General features: G+C 47.5%; 1 non-coding gene across 1 annotated transcript; it reads right to left on the reverse strand.

The window, feature by feature from the left end:
• Positions 1–13,525: 13,525 nt before the first annotated feature.
• LOC119372810 (U1 spliceosomal RNA) lies at positions 13,526–13,689 on the reverse strand. The gene has a single exon (XR_005179703.2). It is a non-coding gene; the product is annotated as a U1 spliceosomal RNA (small nuclear RNA).
• Positions 13,690–14,308: the final 619 nt, after the last annotated feature.

Genomic DNA, 14,308 nt, shown 5'->3' on the forward strand with positions numbered 1-14,308 from the left:
GAACTACGAAATGAGGATTACTACGTAAAAAAACATCGCTGTAAATAAAGTAACACGTAATGCATCAGACGTGTTAAACAGATAAGTTTGTGCCACTACTGTGTTCATACTTTTAGCTAGCAGCAATAACTGACCTCAGTATCACGTGTCTGAAAACTCTCGCACACTAGCCCCGTGTGCCGCTGTATCTTACTAACGACAGACATGTCGTCAACACATACTTACCTTTCTTTCGGATATATCAGATAAGATAGTTTTTACTGGTGAAGTATTCCGGTACAGGCAAAAGCGTTGGCGTACTGCCAGGTTACAGGACCCCAACGTAGCGACACCGTGCAACGCTTCTTCTAATCACAATTATAGACACGTTTTATTGTTCTCGAAGGGATTTCCTGCAAAAAATAATACTCTTGGTCACAGCAATGACAGTTGGGTTCGTGTGGTCAAAGTCAGCAAGAACAAGAGGTGCACCATCAATGCCATTCGTCTTACAGCTCTTTCGGTAGCCCTTTATTTCTCTAACGCTAGAAAGTTCGCGGACAACCTAAATGTCACACGGTGCCGTATGCATTTGCCTCAGACGACTCCAAGGCGAAAGCCATCTTCGTCTTCTTTTAACAGGAAAATGTTTTATGCCGGGGTCCACCAAGACTTCAGTGACGTATTTAAAAAAAAAACGTTGAAAATATGCAGACGATCAGATGGCAAATACAAACCTAATGAAAAAGTTCCATCAACGGGGGTCGAACCCACAGCCTCTCGGCCTGCGACAACAGATGCCGGACATGCTATCCACTGCGCCACCGTCAAACACTCTGGAGGCTTTACAAACGCGCCTTTTTATATCTCACACTTTCATCTCTCAGTGCTCTTGGTCGGCGGGGTGGTGTCGCCGTCTGGGAGCCGTAATGTGAAGTAATAATTAATAAATAATATCTGGGGTTTAAGTTCCCAAAACCGCGATAAGATTATGAGAGACGCCATAGTGGAGGGCTCCGGAAATTTCGACCATCTGGGGATCTTTAAGTGCACCTAAATCTAAGTACACTAGCCTCAAGCATTTTCGCCTCCATCGAACATGCAGGCGCCGCGGCCGGGATTTGATCCCGCGATGTTTGGGTCAGCAGTTGAACACCATAACCGTTAGACCACCGGGCGGGGCCCGTAATGTGATGTAAGGCATCATGACCATGGCCTTCACGATTAGCTCCTGCAACGCGTTGTCACTACGCGTCCTTCCCATTCGGCGTGTTTCCAACAGGAGAAGTGCAATTTCTTCAATACCTTCACACACCACGAGGTGGCGACCTTAGCCCAAGCCCAGGCCTCGCTCATAGCATCCATCCATATTAAATATAGCTTTGCGACGCGCGCCTGCCTCTGTAACACCGAGTTCCCCTCTTACGGTCGCCCCGAGAAAAATTGCGGCCGGGATAGAGGGGACACACGACGTGCGTTGCGTTTCGCTCTAGTCCAGCCATGTTGTTCTGCCTACTCTTTAAAATGCCGCGGGATGGCGACCTTAGCCGACGCTCTTCTGGCTGTTACACCGCTTTCTCTAATTACGCTCTCACCGTTAACTACTACAGCCACCTTTTGTCTAATCGTTGAAGATGGACGTTAGTCGTCGGGATGGAGATGTGCCACCAAGCGTCAGCTTGCGCGCATCCGCGTTAAACGGTGCTATAGCTACCAAACACCAATATACATTGAACAAGATCGCTTACATAGATGTACAGTAAGCACTCAACTACTTATGTAAGAACACGTTTTACTTTCGTGTTATACCGATTCCTATGACGGGGGGATCAAGCATGTTTTTTTTATATCAGTCGACTGTATTGATCCCTCCCGAAAGCTTCCGCACCCAACGTGACTTTGCACTGCCTCCAGGATCCGAGGCATTCGAAACTTGCTGCACCTCACGTGGTTTTGCAGAGCATCCGTGATCGGCCCACCTTTGACAAAGCGACGATGCCATGTGGTGACGCCATCAAGTGGCGTCGCGTTATGTGTCATCATGATGACGTCACAGGTTGTAGTGATCTGTAACGTCAAGATGACGTCGTGGGGTGGCATCATGGCATCACGATCTTTTGCACCATTCGTGTTGACGACGGTCCCGTATCGCGTTTGGTGTGGAACTTAAGGCTTTCGCATTAAATGTGCCTACTAGCTGTGTAAAGATTAACATAAACGAATGCATGATCTGACCCTCGAAAAGTGAAGCTAACCCCACATTTCGCCGTCGCAGTTTTTGTCCACGTACTACAAGATATACCGGCACGTGGACACCAACCACGCCAAGCAGCACTTTCGTGTCAGCTACGAAAGCCTGGCGCCCATGAACGAGACAAGGCTGAACCACCTGTTCAACGACTTCATCGCCATGATGCGCTTCATGGGCAACCACTTGCCCATGACGGACTCGGGCAAGAGCAGCGGCAATCCGGCGAACTTTCTTGCGTGGACACCATCCGTCCCGGAGTCACGCTGGGACGCCCAGACGCGACGCTTCCTGAACAGCCCACTGCGAAACCTGACCGGTTGCTTCGTCGACAACGTGGGCGGCTTCAAGGCGACGTTCGAACTACACCGGGCCTTCGACGAGGAGAAGATGGCCAACTTCGTGGGCTTCTTCGCGGTACAGACCCTGGTTGGCTTCACGAACATCCACCTGCTGGAGAGCTTCTACGGGGCCTCGGACGTCGCGACCGAGGAGCAGCGAAAGGCCTGCGTCATGACGGCTTACCAGACGTTTGCCTACGCCATCGACAGCTTCCTCCAGAAGGGCACGGAGGGCGCCCAGCAGGACCTGAACACTCTCGTCAACTGGACGACGGCGGCCTTCGGGCGTCTCCTGAAGTCCGCGGACAATACCTCGGTGCTCGTGGGAAACGCGAAGCCCGAACCGCAGCCGACCAATCTCGATGACGCGTTCTCCATCCTGAATTCCTCCAGTCGCATGGCCGTGGACAAGATCTATGCCGCGTTTCCCGAAATGGTCATGGATGTGAGTATGTGTCCGCGCATGGCCTCCACGATGATCTCCGGCAGCGCGCCGTTCGCTTCCGGAGCTAATCGCGGAGGCCAAGCTCTGTGTAAGGTAAGGCGAGGCAAAATGAGACGGAAATTTGCAAATATCGAACATATTTTTTTTTTTCATTTCATTCAGTACCATAAAACAATATACAGACTTTCTTTTAAGATCAAGACTTGTGGTACATATATGCCTGGCCATGTTCCCGCTGTTCAAATGTTAAAAACAAAGAAATAAGGAATGTGTCATTTTGCCCCCAGCTTCGGGGTAAAATGAGGCGCGGTATGCGGCAGTGCGAGGCAGCTTCAAAAACTTACGTAGTTCACTGCTTGCAAGAGAATCACTTGAAGCTTATTCCGCGAGTAGCCTTGCAATCCTCATGAATCCTACCTTTGCACTCCACACACTGAACCCTAGACCGGGTCAAGAGCGCAAGAGCGCATCAAGAACATGCCATGTAAATCATGACTTACATGACACGCATGTCGTAAATTTCATGTCACAACCTGTCATTTGTGTTCGCCATACACTCATACCTTGGCATGCATATCTTGACTATCGAAGCAGCCGCCACTGCATCGAGACCGTGTCACGGAAATAATGATGTGCATGGCACACATATCATGATTTCCATGTTACGGCTTGTCACTTATGTTCGTCATGCACTCGTGTCATGTCGCACCAATTTCGGTGTACATCAAGTTAACAACACGTGTGTTCTTTACTGTTTTCTTTCTGTGTCATCACATCGCGCTTACTGACTCTATTATGGATGCTAACCAACTGGCTAACCAACTGGCCATTTCCTTAACCATGTTAAGGAAATGACCACGAGATCACAAAGTCGTAGGCGACTAGATGGATAGATGCGCTCAAAGTGCCTTTGGTTCGCTAAGAAATGATTCGCATTTAAAAACATTGGGAGGTGAGTACTACCCTGGGAGGTGAGCTTGTTGCTTCCGTCTTCTTTTTTTATTAATCTTTCGCGCTTTTAGACACAATTTGAATTAACGCAATTAACGTTGTGCTCTCATGGTGTGTCATTATTAGACTGTCCCCACATTCCTTTCAGATAAACTCTGACCGGGGGTAATAAATAATTTACAATTCTTAAATCCTCCCTATATGAAAAATTATACGATGTCCTTCAATCAGGGGATGTCACTCCACAATTGTAAAGTTGCTTTGTTGGTCTTGAGCTGTTTACTCATCGTATGCTTGTGAATGGATAATGCACTGTGTTCTGAAATAAGCCATTTTGTCTCTTTTTCCTTGAAACAACACTTAGCTTGCCACTATTAATTTCCTACCAAGAAGCCTTCCGACACTAAAACGGATTACCAGTTGTCTTAGCAGCGTGGAGTAGACTACCACAGAAAGAGACCTTAACATCACAACCCATTACTTAATAAAGGGGACCTAAACAACCTCCGAAAATGTAAATAGCGCGTTATTCTTTCCTGGTGTTTCCCGTCTTTCCGACCCAGTTCGTGACGACAGCACTCTGTTCACGTGACGCCATGAGGAAATAAGCTCTCGATTGGTCCATATACGAGGGATATCAGCTGTGAATTGTTTCCTATCCTGCTCTCCCCAGCAGTCGCACGCCCGGTCTGCCTTGCCTCGCATGAATATCGACCGCGATCAACTGGTTTCAGCGTTTTAGACAGTGCAATCGGAGAAAACCACGCATAGCCGAAAAGAGCGAAATCCTCATAGTCTCAACTCTTATTGCTGACATTGTCCACGTGTTTCATGAAGAAATAAGCGGCGAAGAGGACACTGCGCCTGTAAGAAGGGTTGTGAAGGTTAGAAAGAAAACAACTCTCTCGACTTTGAACTCCGGAGTCCTTTAGGGCCACTTTAACGTCGGATAGACGAGGACCGTGCGACGAAAAGATTATTCCGATAACATGCGCGCCGTAGAGCACCGTAATATTAAAAGCGAGTTTTTCTCGTTCGTGCACCGCTATTTACGCCAGGCCTTCCAAAGCGCAGGCTCCACTTAGCAACAGTATCAACGTCTCGGCCTACATGCAAGGCCGGGAACAACTGGTCTCCGTGTCAGGGCAGCCGAGCCAAACGCTGTACGCCAGCTACCAGGCGTTCGACGCGAGCGTCTTCAACGGCTTCCGAGTCAACCCGCAGCTGCTCGCGTTCCCCTGGTACGAACCGGACGCCCACGTCGGCGTTCTGCTAGGCGGTCTAGGAGCGAAGCTCGCCGCGGCGACCTTCTACGACTACGTGGATAGCACCGGCAGCAACAGCACAGTCTACGCCGAGAACCAGGTGTGCCTGTCGGCGGCCAACAACGCGAGTGGCGGTGCAACCGTCCCCGACATCTACGTCGACCTCCAGGGAGCCGTAGCGGCGGCTGCGGTCGTCGCGGACGTCTACAAGGAGGTCGCCCGCAAGGACGACCCGAAATGGACCGGTCGCGAGCCCCCGCCGCCGTGGACGAGCGAGAGCGTGACATTCGTGTTCTTTTGCTGGCTCAACTGCGGCGACTCCGAGCGGGGCCTACACATGTGCAACGCCCCCGTGATGCACAACCGGGACTTTGCGCGCGTCTTCGGGTGTCCCGCGGGATCGCGCATGAACCCGGTCAAAAAGTGTCAGATGAGGCTACAACCGAGCTGACGACGATTGTGTAATAGGTCGTACGGCTTGCGCAGTGGCCAGTACATGCTAGCGAAAAGCGGTGCAAGATGCATATATGTGCAAGGTTTCGTAACGCAAATATTGTAGGCAATGGGTAACCACTGAACCCCTGGTATACCCCCCCCGGTATTTTTTGTGCATATATTTGTGTGCGAGAAAACGACACATTTGCGAGTGTGTACATTCTATATGTGGCACGTTCAATGCGGATGTTGTAATGCTGACGTTGTGTTTTGATGACGCCGGCTATAAACCTTGTGTTGAGTATCGTGAGTCTGTTAAATCTGCTGAAACCCTCTCGATATTTGGGACGGTCTTCCTGCCAAGCTAACGCTACCGTTCCAACAGCTGTGTGCCCGAGCATGATGAGTCACGATGAAATTTGCATTAGCAGTTCGTAGTTTCTGCGGCAGAGGGAACGAGGAGATGTAGACCATAAGCCGTGGATGTCTCTCGTTTTTATTAAGGACGCGTAATCACTGATCTCTAAACCTCAGCAGTCATGCAAGCATTATGGAATCACAGTGTAGACGAAGCGTATACAAAAATACTGAAAGAAATGTACAGCACAGCCACCATAGTCCTCTATAAAATGTTCAATGAAATTTCGGTAAAGAAGGGCTTAAGGCCGGGAGATACTACTTATTCAAATTCCGTTTAACGATTGTTTGCAGGAGGTTTCAAGGCACTGGAATAGGAACAGTTGGGGATAAGAGTTAACCGGCGATTCGCTGATGAAACTGCCGTGCTGAAGAATTACACTATATGATTATTGAATTTGACAGGCAATGCGGAACGTGGGTCTAAAAATTAGTATCCAGAAAAATTCGGCACATCCCACGCCTTGTGGGAATCGGTTTCATGCGAAGCAATCAGCAAGTAGTTGTATATGCTACATTTTTTGGCTTTGAGCCAAGCGTTGCGAGGTGGATCGACGTGTTTTTGTAAGCGTAGTATAGTTGTGTGCACATGGTGGACTTACCATGCACATCGACTACACTGACTTTTAAACAGTAACCTATGGTCTGACGTAACGTCAGCACCCACTTTAGAGCAAAGACAGGAGTATTATCGAAACGAAGTGCCCTTTACGGTGCGGTGAGGTGATAGCATACGTGACTTTCATTAGTGTATACCTCCAGGGTCGAGCAACGCTTGAATATAGCTTGCTGAATCATAAGAATACACATGTGTTTCTCATGAACGAGAAGCCAACACTGAAACCACAATTGAGCCCCGGGCACAATAACAACAGTTGGGCAAATAAAGTTTATTCAACTCAACTCAACGGTAACCCGACATGACGCCTGTATCATAGGAGTACATACGTGATGTTTATTTCTTTTTTATAAAATTAGATAGCCAGCACCGCACCCACAATTGACGTTGAACCGACATTACGCCTGCACAGGGTCTTTTTCCACAGCAGTTTCAAGACCTGCTGGTAGAGGCCGCCTTGAGTATTTTGCTTGCTATGTATGCTAACTACGCAGATTTGTAATAAATACCATGAAAGAAAAAAATCACAGCATATCCACGGAGTGAATGATGATGAGTGGGCGAAGCTGCGGAGGTTCATCGGTAAACCGTGAATCTTCCGTGAATTCTGCCCAGTACATCATCACCAACGTGAGATCGGGCGCGTTTATACTAAAGGTTCGATGAGTTATGACGACTTGCAGCTCACTTTAATTTTACATGTACGCTGTGAATTTTCATTGTTTAGAAAACCATTGCTTTAGAAAAATCTGGCGTCTTTCGTTAAGCAGCTGGCGTCTTTCCGTTTTGCTTTAGAAACATCTGGCGTTCTTTCGTTCTGCTTTTACAAAACATCTGGCGTCTTTCGTTGGTTTATTTCATCAATCAACGGCGTTTTGAACAAAATTTTTATTGTTTAATCACCCACAGGAGAAATCTCACCAGGCACTACCTTGGAGGTAAACAATGGCTGCTAATGGGAATGAGAGACAGAAGAAGTCGGCTTTTAGCTAACACTTACACTTCTACTTCTACTAACGTTTCCTACTGGAACATGCCAATGGCTGCTAATGGGGAATGAGAGACAGAAGAATTCGGCTTTTAGTTAACGCGCACGCTGCGAATTTTTTATTGTTCAACAACGCACAGGAAAAGTCTCCCACCGGCACCACCTTGGAGGTCAAAGCGTAAGACTTGTTACGGACTACGACTACGACTACTACTACTACGACGACGACGACGACTACGAGGGACGAACGGGTGCCGCCTTAAGGAGCTTCGCCCCTAAAAAAAAATCACAGCATATCCACGGAGTGAATGATGATAAGTGGGCGAAGCTGCGGAGGTTCATCGGTAAACCGTGAACCTTCCGTGAATTCTGCCCAGTACATCATCACCGACGTGAGATAGGGCGCGTTTATACTAAAGGTTCGATGAGTTATGACGACTTGCAGCTCACTTTAATTTTACATGTACGCTGTGAATTTTCATTGTTTAGAAAACCATTCCTTTAGAAAACATCTGGCGTCTTTCGTTAAGCAGCTGGCGTCTTTTCCTTTTGCTTTAGAAACATCTGGCGTTCTTCCGTTTTGCTTTTACAAAACATCTGGCGTCTTTTGTTGGTTTATTTCATCAATCAACGGCGTTTTGAACAAAATTTTTATTGTTTAATCACGCACAGGAGAAATCTCACCAGGCACTACCTTGGAGGTAAAGAATGGCTGCTAATGGGAATGAGAGACAGAAGAAGTCGGCTTTTAGCTACCGCTGCGAATTTTTTATTGTTCAACAACGCACAGGAAAAATCTCCCACCGGCACCACCTTGGAGGTCAAAGCGTAAGACTGGTTACGGACTACGACTACGACTACGAGGGACGAACGGGTGCCGCCTTAAGGAGCTTCGCCCCTAAAACCTGCTCTGGCTCTCTGGTAGGATAACTGACTGCCATGCAGAATGCTTTGGTTCGATTCCTGCTGGGATCCCGATTTTAGGGGCGAAGCTCCTTAAGGCGGCACCCGTTCGTCCCTCGTAGTCGTAGTCGTCGTGCGTAACCAGCCTTACGCTTTGACCTCCAAGGTGGTGCCGGTGGGAGATTTTTCCTGTGCGTTGTTGAACAATAAAAAATTCGCAGCGTTAGCTAAAAGCCGACTTCTTCTGTCTCTCATTCCCATTAGCAGCCATTCTTTACCTCCAAGGTAGTGCCTGGTGAGATTTCTCCTGTGCGTGATTAAACAATAAAAATTTTGTTCAAAACGCCGTTGATTGATAAAATAAACCAACGAAAGACGTCAGGTGTTTTGTAAAAGGAAAACGCAAGAACGCCAGATGTTTCTAAAGCAAAACAAAAAGACGCCAGCTGCTTAACGAAAGACGCCAGATGTTTTCTAAAGCAATGGTTTTCTAAACAATGAAAATTCACAGCGTACATGTAAAATTAAAGTGAGCCGCAAGTTGTGATGACTCATCGAACCTTTAGTTATAAACGCGCCCGATCTCACGTCGGTGATGATGTACTGGGCAGAATTCACGGAAGATTCACGGTTTACCGATGAACCTCCGCAGCTTCGCCCACTCACCATCATTCACTCGGTGGATATGCTGTGATTTTTTATTCTTTGCGTTCGTCGGGCCACTGTTCTTGTTCTTGTTCACCTGCAACTTTGGCTCACAGATGCCAATGGCACTTTTTTTCTTTACGCTCTGGCATTTAAATTACCAATGTATGTTCTCACCGTTTCTGGGAAGATATAAACTGTCCATCACCTATGGCGCATACCCACTTACCGTGGCCCGTGGTATACGGCTATGTGTCGCACGCGTCTGAAGGAAAGGGTTCGACGACGTAGGCGACAGAATTTCCACGTTATTCGTGCCATGAACAGACAGTCATATCTGTCACTCTTACCTTTCTCTGCCAATTTTCGTCTACACGAAGCAAAGGAGGCGATCACGAGAGCACCCAGACGTAGATAGATAGATAGATAGATAGATAGATAGATAGATAGATAGATAGATAGATAGATAGATAGATAGATAGATAGATAGATAGATAGATAGATAGATAGATAGATAGATAGATAGATAGATAGATAGATAGATAGATAGATAGATAGATAGATAGATAGATAGATAGATAGATAGATAGATAGATAGATAGATAGATAGATAGATAGATAGATAGATAGATAGATAGATAGATAGAAACGGCCAAAATTATTTTGGTTCGGTAAGAAATGCTTCGCATTTAAAACCGTGACTAGAACACACTGTTGTTTTGCACTGCCTCCAGGATCGAGCCACCTCTGACCAAGCGACGACGTCTAGTGATGGCATCATGTGACGTCATGTGAAAGTGAGCTCATATGCCTTTTGGTACGCCAATGGACACATTCATTCACTTGAGCATCACGTGACTTTTGACCAATTTATTTAGTCTCTTTTTACATCGTTCATTTTGACGCCGACAAGGTCTCGCAAAATATTGTCTGGTCCCGCCAAGTCTCTCAAAGCCTCTTCACTCATGACACGTATCTGAAGAGGCTTTTCGGCGGTTTAAGGACGCTGTGTTTATCAGCGGCGAGGCAACGTGAGGCACTGTCTTGCTAGACAGCAGCGATCAGAAGCGCGAGCCGAGTGAGCACAGCGTAGGTGATGCTGCTAGACGGAGGCACGTCTTCCTTTTCAGACGTGTAAGACTTTCGTCTTAGTAAATAGGATAACTATTCATGGTAATCTGTACTCTGTTCCGGGAGAACTGTAGGCGGCTCTCCCTGCCGACACAAAGATAATAAAGATTGGTTCTCTTATTTGGAAAACTCATATGTTAAGAAAAAGTTTTTGACGATTTAGAATACGTACCCTGCTATAATACGTACGTACCCTGCTATGGTGTGCTTGTCGTGTTTGGGAAAAGTTTATTTCAACGTGGTACGCTACGAACACTTGGGTACAGTGCCTGTTTGGGAAAAGTTTATTCCATCCTAGAACGATACGAATATTTAAAAACAGTGCCTATGAAACAAGAACTGTAACACACACAAAGGACTAAGCGCAATAACATCAGGCTCGCCTACCAAATTTCGGCCGCCCAGCAGGCCCGCTAAGTGGCGACTAGGCAAGATTACAGTGATCTGGGCTAGTTAGTATTGGTTCATTACGTTAAAGCGCGACAAGAACGAAGAAAGAAAGCTACGGCACATGTAGTCATTTTTGTCGCGCTGTAACGTTATTTTGTTTTTATAGGCAAGGCCTGGACGCCCCGGCTTCTGAGAAGAAGAAAGTGCTGCAGCGTAAACAACGCAGACGACTTACATTAAATGCACGTAAGCTATAAAGCACAACCACCACTGCTTCACGAATTATGTAATGAAGATCTTGCTCTGACAAAGCCTCAATTAAAATTTTCAGCGTAAGATACGAGCACTTTATTAAAACGGCTGCCTTTTAACTAACCTCCGTTCATTTTGTGACTATGCTAAAGACTGACACTTATCTAAACCCGTTAGCCTATCACACATTCTACCCTGACATAGCACTTGCAAGGTCTGCGGTATAGAACCTGCTACACTCAAACACACGCTGTGCGAATGTGAGACAAATACTAAATGCATCAATCCCGACGTTGTCTCGCAGATGTGGGCCTATGCTCTACACAGCTCAGAGCTCGCCGCCAAATCTGGGCCATGCAGCGGGCCCGCGAAGAGCAGACTAGGCAAGGCCTGGGCGCTCCGACTTGGGAGACCTCAGATTGGGCCGTCAAACTGCAGGACAGTCAATAAAAGCTCTTTTTTTTTTACCCAACAACCAACAGAAGCTGAAAGAATTCAACTTTCTCTCCTGTCATGCCACCGCATTTCCTCCAACACAGAATGTTTCTGACTATGACGCCTAGCAATCTGGGCTCATCTCTAACAATATCAAACTTGTAATAGCGAAGCTGTTCTTAGTCGAGGCTTCCCCGTCCGTTGGTGGCGTAGCGCTGGTCACGTAGCCCTGCGGTGTAGCTAGAGTGGTTCTCGGTAAGAAGTGGAAGGTCTGCGCCGCGCCAAGATGGGCAAGGGCGATGCTTGGCGGAAAGGCGAACCAATGAGAGGCGCGCAAAGCTGGGCGAGGGTGAAGATCAGTAGAAAGGGTAAACCAATTAGAGGCGCACCAAGAGGAGGAGCTTTGAGGCTCCGGCGGAAAGGGTGAACCAATGAGAGGAGCGCCAAGATGGGTAAGTGTGAGCCTGACGAAGCCGGGCATCAGCTTTGCTGTTTCTACAGTGTTCGCGAAGTGGAGCTGGCAGCATTTTTTTTAACACGAAAGAGTTTTATACCAAGGTCCACCAAGACTTCGCTGACATGCTTCCGTCACGGATGTGACGTCAGTAAATGCATACGAACAGATGAAAAACATAACAAACATAAGAAACGGTTTCGTTGAGTTCGGTGATCTGGGAGTCGAACCCACGACCTTTCGTTCCGGGGCAATAGTTGCCGAGCGCTTTACCAACTTCGCCACCGGCGCTCATACATGACTATTCACAAACGCGCCTTACATCTCTCACACCTTCTCCCTTCCACAGTGACCTTAGTAGGCGGGGGGCGGTGTGGCCGTCTGGGATCGGTGAAATGCTGCATAATGACACTAACGAGCGCCGACAGCGAGTGCTTCGGTAGTTTCCGCTTTCCGTGAAGCGCGAGAGATCCCAGGGGTTGGCGGAACGTCTTGCTGCGTTCACGGCTCGAGCTATGAACTCTGCCGCTCGCGTTCCTGAAGCGTTGTGTGGTATATGCATGAACCCAGGCGTAAGTTACCCAATTACTAGGGAGCGCACGCCTTCGCGTTTCTCTCGTCTAACGACGGCCCTTTGGATGTGTGCATATCGAGTACCACTGTTTATTCTGTGCTTGTTGATGTCATATGTTGTCATATTCACCATATGTTGGGATCAGGTGTACGCTATCTGCTTCACCTACTACAAGGGTTAAATCGTGAGCATGGAGACTAGTCGTCGGGATGGATATGTGCAATCAGGCGTCAATGTTGGCGCATCCACGTGAAACGGTGCTATAGCTGCCAAACATCAGTAGACATTGTGCAAGTTCTTATGTATCAATGTACAATAAAAAAATTAACTGCTTCTGTGACTACGTGGTTCACTTTCGTGATATATCGATTCTTAACACGGAGGAGTCAACCATGCTTTGTTTTAGTCTTTTAGAGCCTACGTAAGCCCTGGCTGTATTCCAACTCCTCTACGCTGTGCTTAGATAAAAGTGACGGCAGTGCTGCAACGTGAGCGCCGGCGTTCCGTCGGACTTTCCACGCCAGTGCGGTCGACGTGCTTGGTAAGCCCAAAATATGCCCACAACTGCGCAACTACGTCGATTCAGCTCGTACGACTTGGCTAAAACCTTAAAACTCACAGGGTTCTTTATGCGTTCGCCTAAGACGACTCGACGGCGAAAGCCATCTTCTATTCTTCTCAGTCGATGTATTGATCCTCCACCAATCTCACATCAGAAAGCTTGCTGCACCTCAACTGGTTTCGCACTGTCTGCGTGATCGGCCCACTTTAGACCCAGTGACAAGTGACGATGTCATGCGATGACGTCATAATGTGAATTCAAGTTATGTGATGCCTTAGTAACGGCCTGATGGCGACACAAATTCTGGTGCTCTCTAACGTCATGATGACGTCATCGCGTGATTATGAATTTTTTCATCACTCGTCTTGACGCCGGCATTCAAGGTTTTCGTCTTAGAATGAGGGGCATAGGCAGTTACTCGCTGAATGCTACGCGCAAAATCGATTCCCACTATGCGTGGGACCCCATAACACTCATATCTGAATTTGATGTAGGGGCTCGCGCGAATGCTGAGCCCCACTACCAAAAATTACATGCCCCATCTATCCCGGTTTGGGATAGATGGCGTACATCAGCTCAACGCAATGCAATGGTGAGCCTCAGCACGGGAGCCCGGCCTCGGTGATCACCGGAAAACCCGACAACAAGTAAGTATGCTTGAGAAAGCGTCGACAACGCATGTCATATCAAGGACACCGCCATTCGGCACTGGTTAAAAAAGCAAGTTTTACGCTTATTCGTAGGTGCTTCTAAACGTGAAAGCTCGCGAAATTGCGTGCTTCAAGAGGGGAAGCTCGAATACTTCCCGCTTTAGACCCAGATGATCAGTTTTGATTTCCAATGAGTATGTTGAGGAAAACAAATGTGAATTTCATGCAAGGTGGCGATTTCTTTAGCTCTTTTCTGATCATCATCACTAAACGTAGATACGGGCACTCCAGGATCCCCGAAAGTGTCGACGGGATTGCAGTGCCCTGAAGGAATTAACTTTCATTTGAAGGGGCCTTGCAACACGTTTATTGCGATTGCAATTATATGGACACTCTCGGCGGGTTTTTGCCGTGGCCGTCATGTCCCGGCTATGTATACGTATTCATATATAAATAAAAGCCACAAAGAAATTAAATCAGTAGAAAAATATATCAATGCACCCCACCGAGATTCGAACCTGCGACCCCTCGCTCCGCAGCGCGCCGGTTTAGACAACTCGGCCACGCGCCATCCGTACTTTGGAATGCTAACGGCGAGCTGTTTTTATATGCAACATTTACCGC

This window comes from Rhipicephalus sanguineus, chromosome 10, assembly GCF_013339695.2.
Source record: "Rhipicephalus sanguineus isolate Rsan-2018 chromosome 10, BIME_Rsan_1.4, whole genome shotgun sequence".
NCBI lineage: Eukaryota > Metazoa > Arthropoda > Arachnida > Ixodida > Ixodidae > Rhipicephalus > Rhipicephalus sanguineus.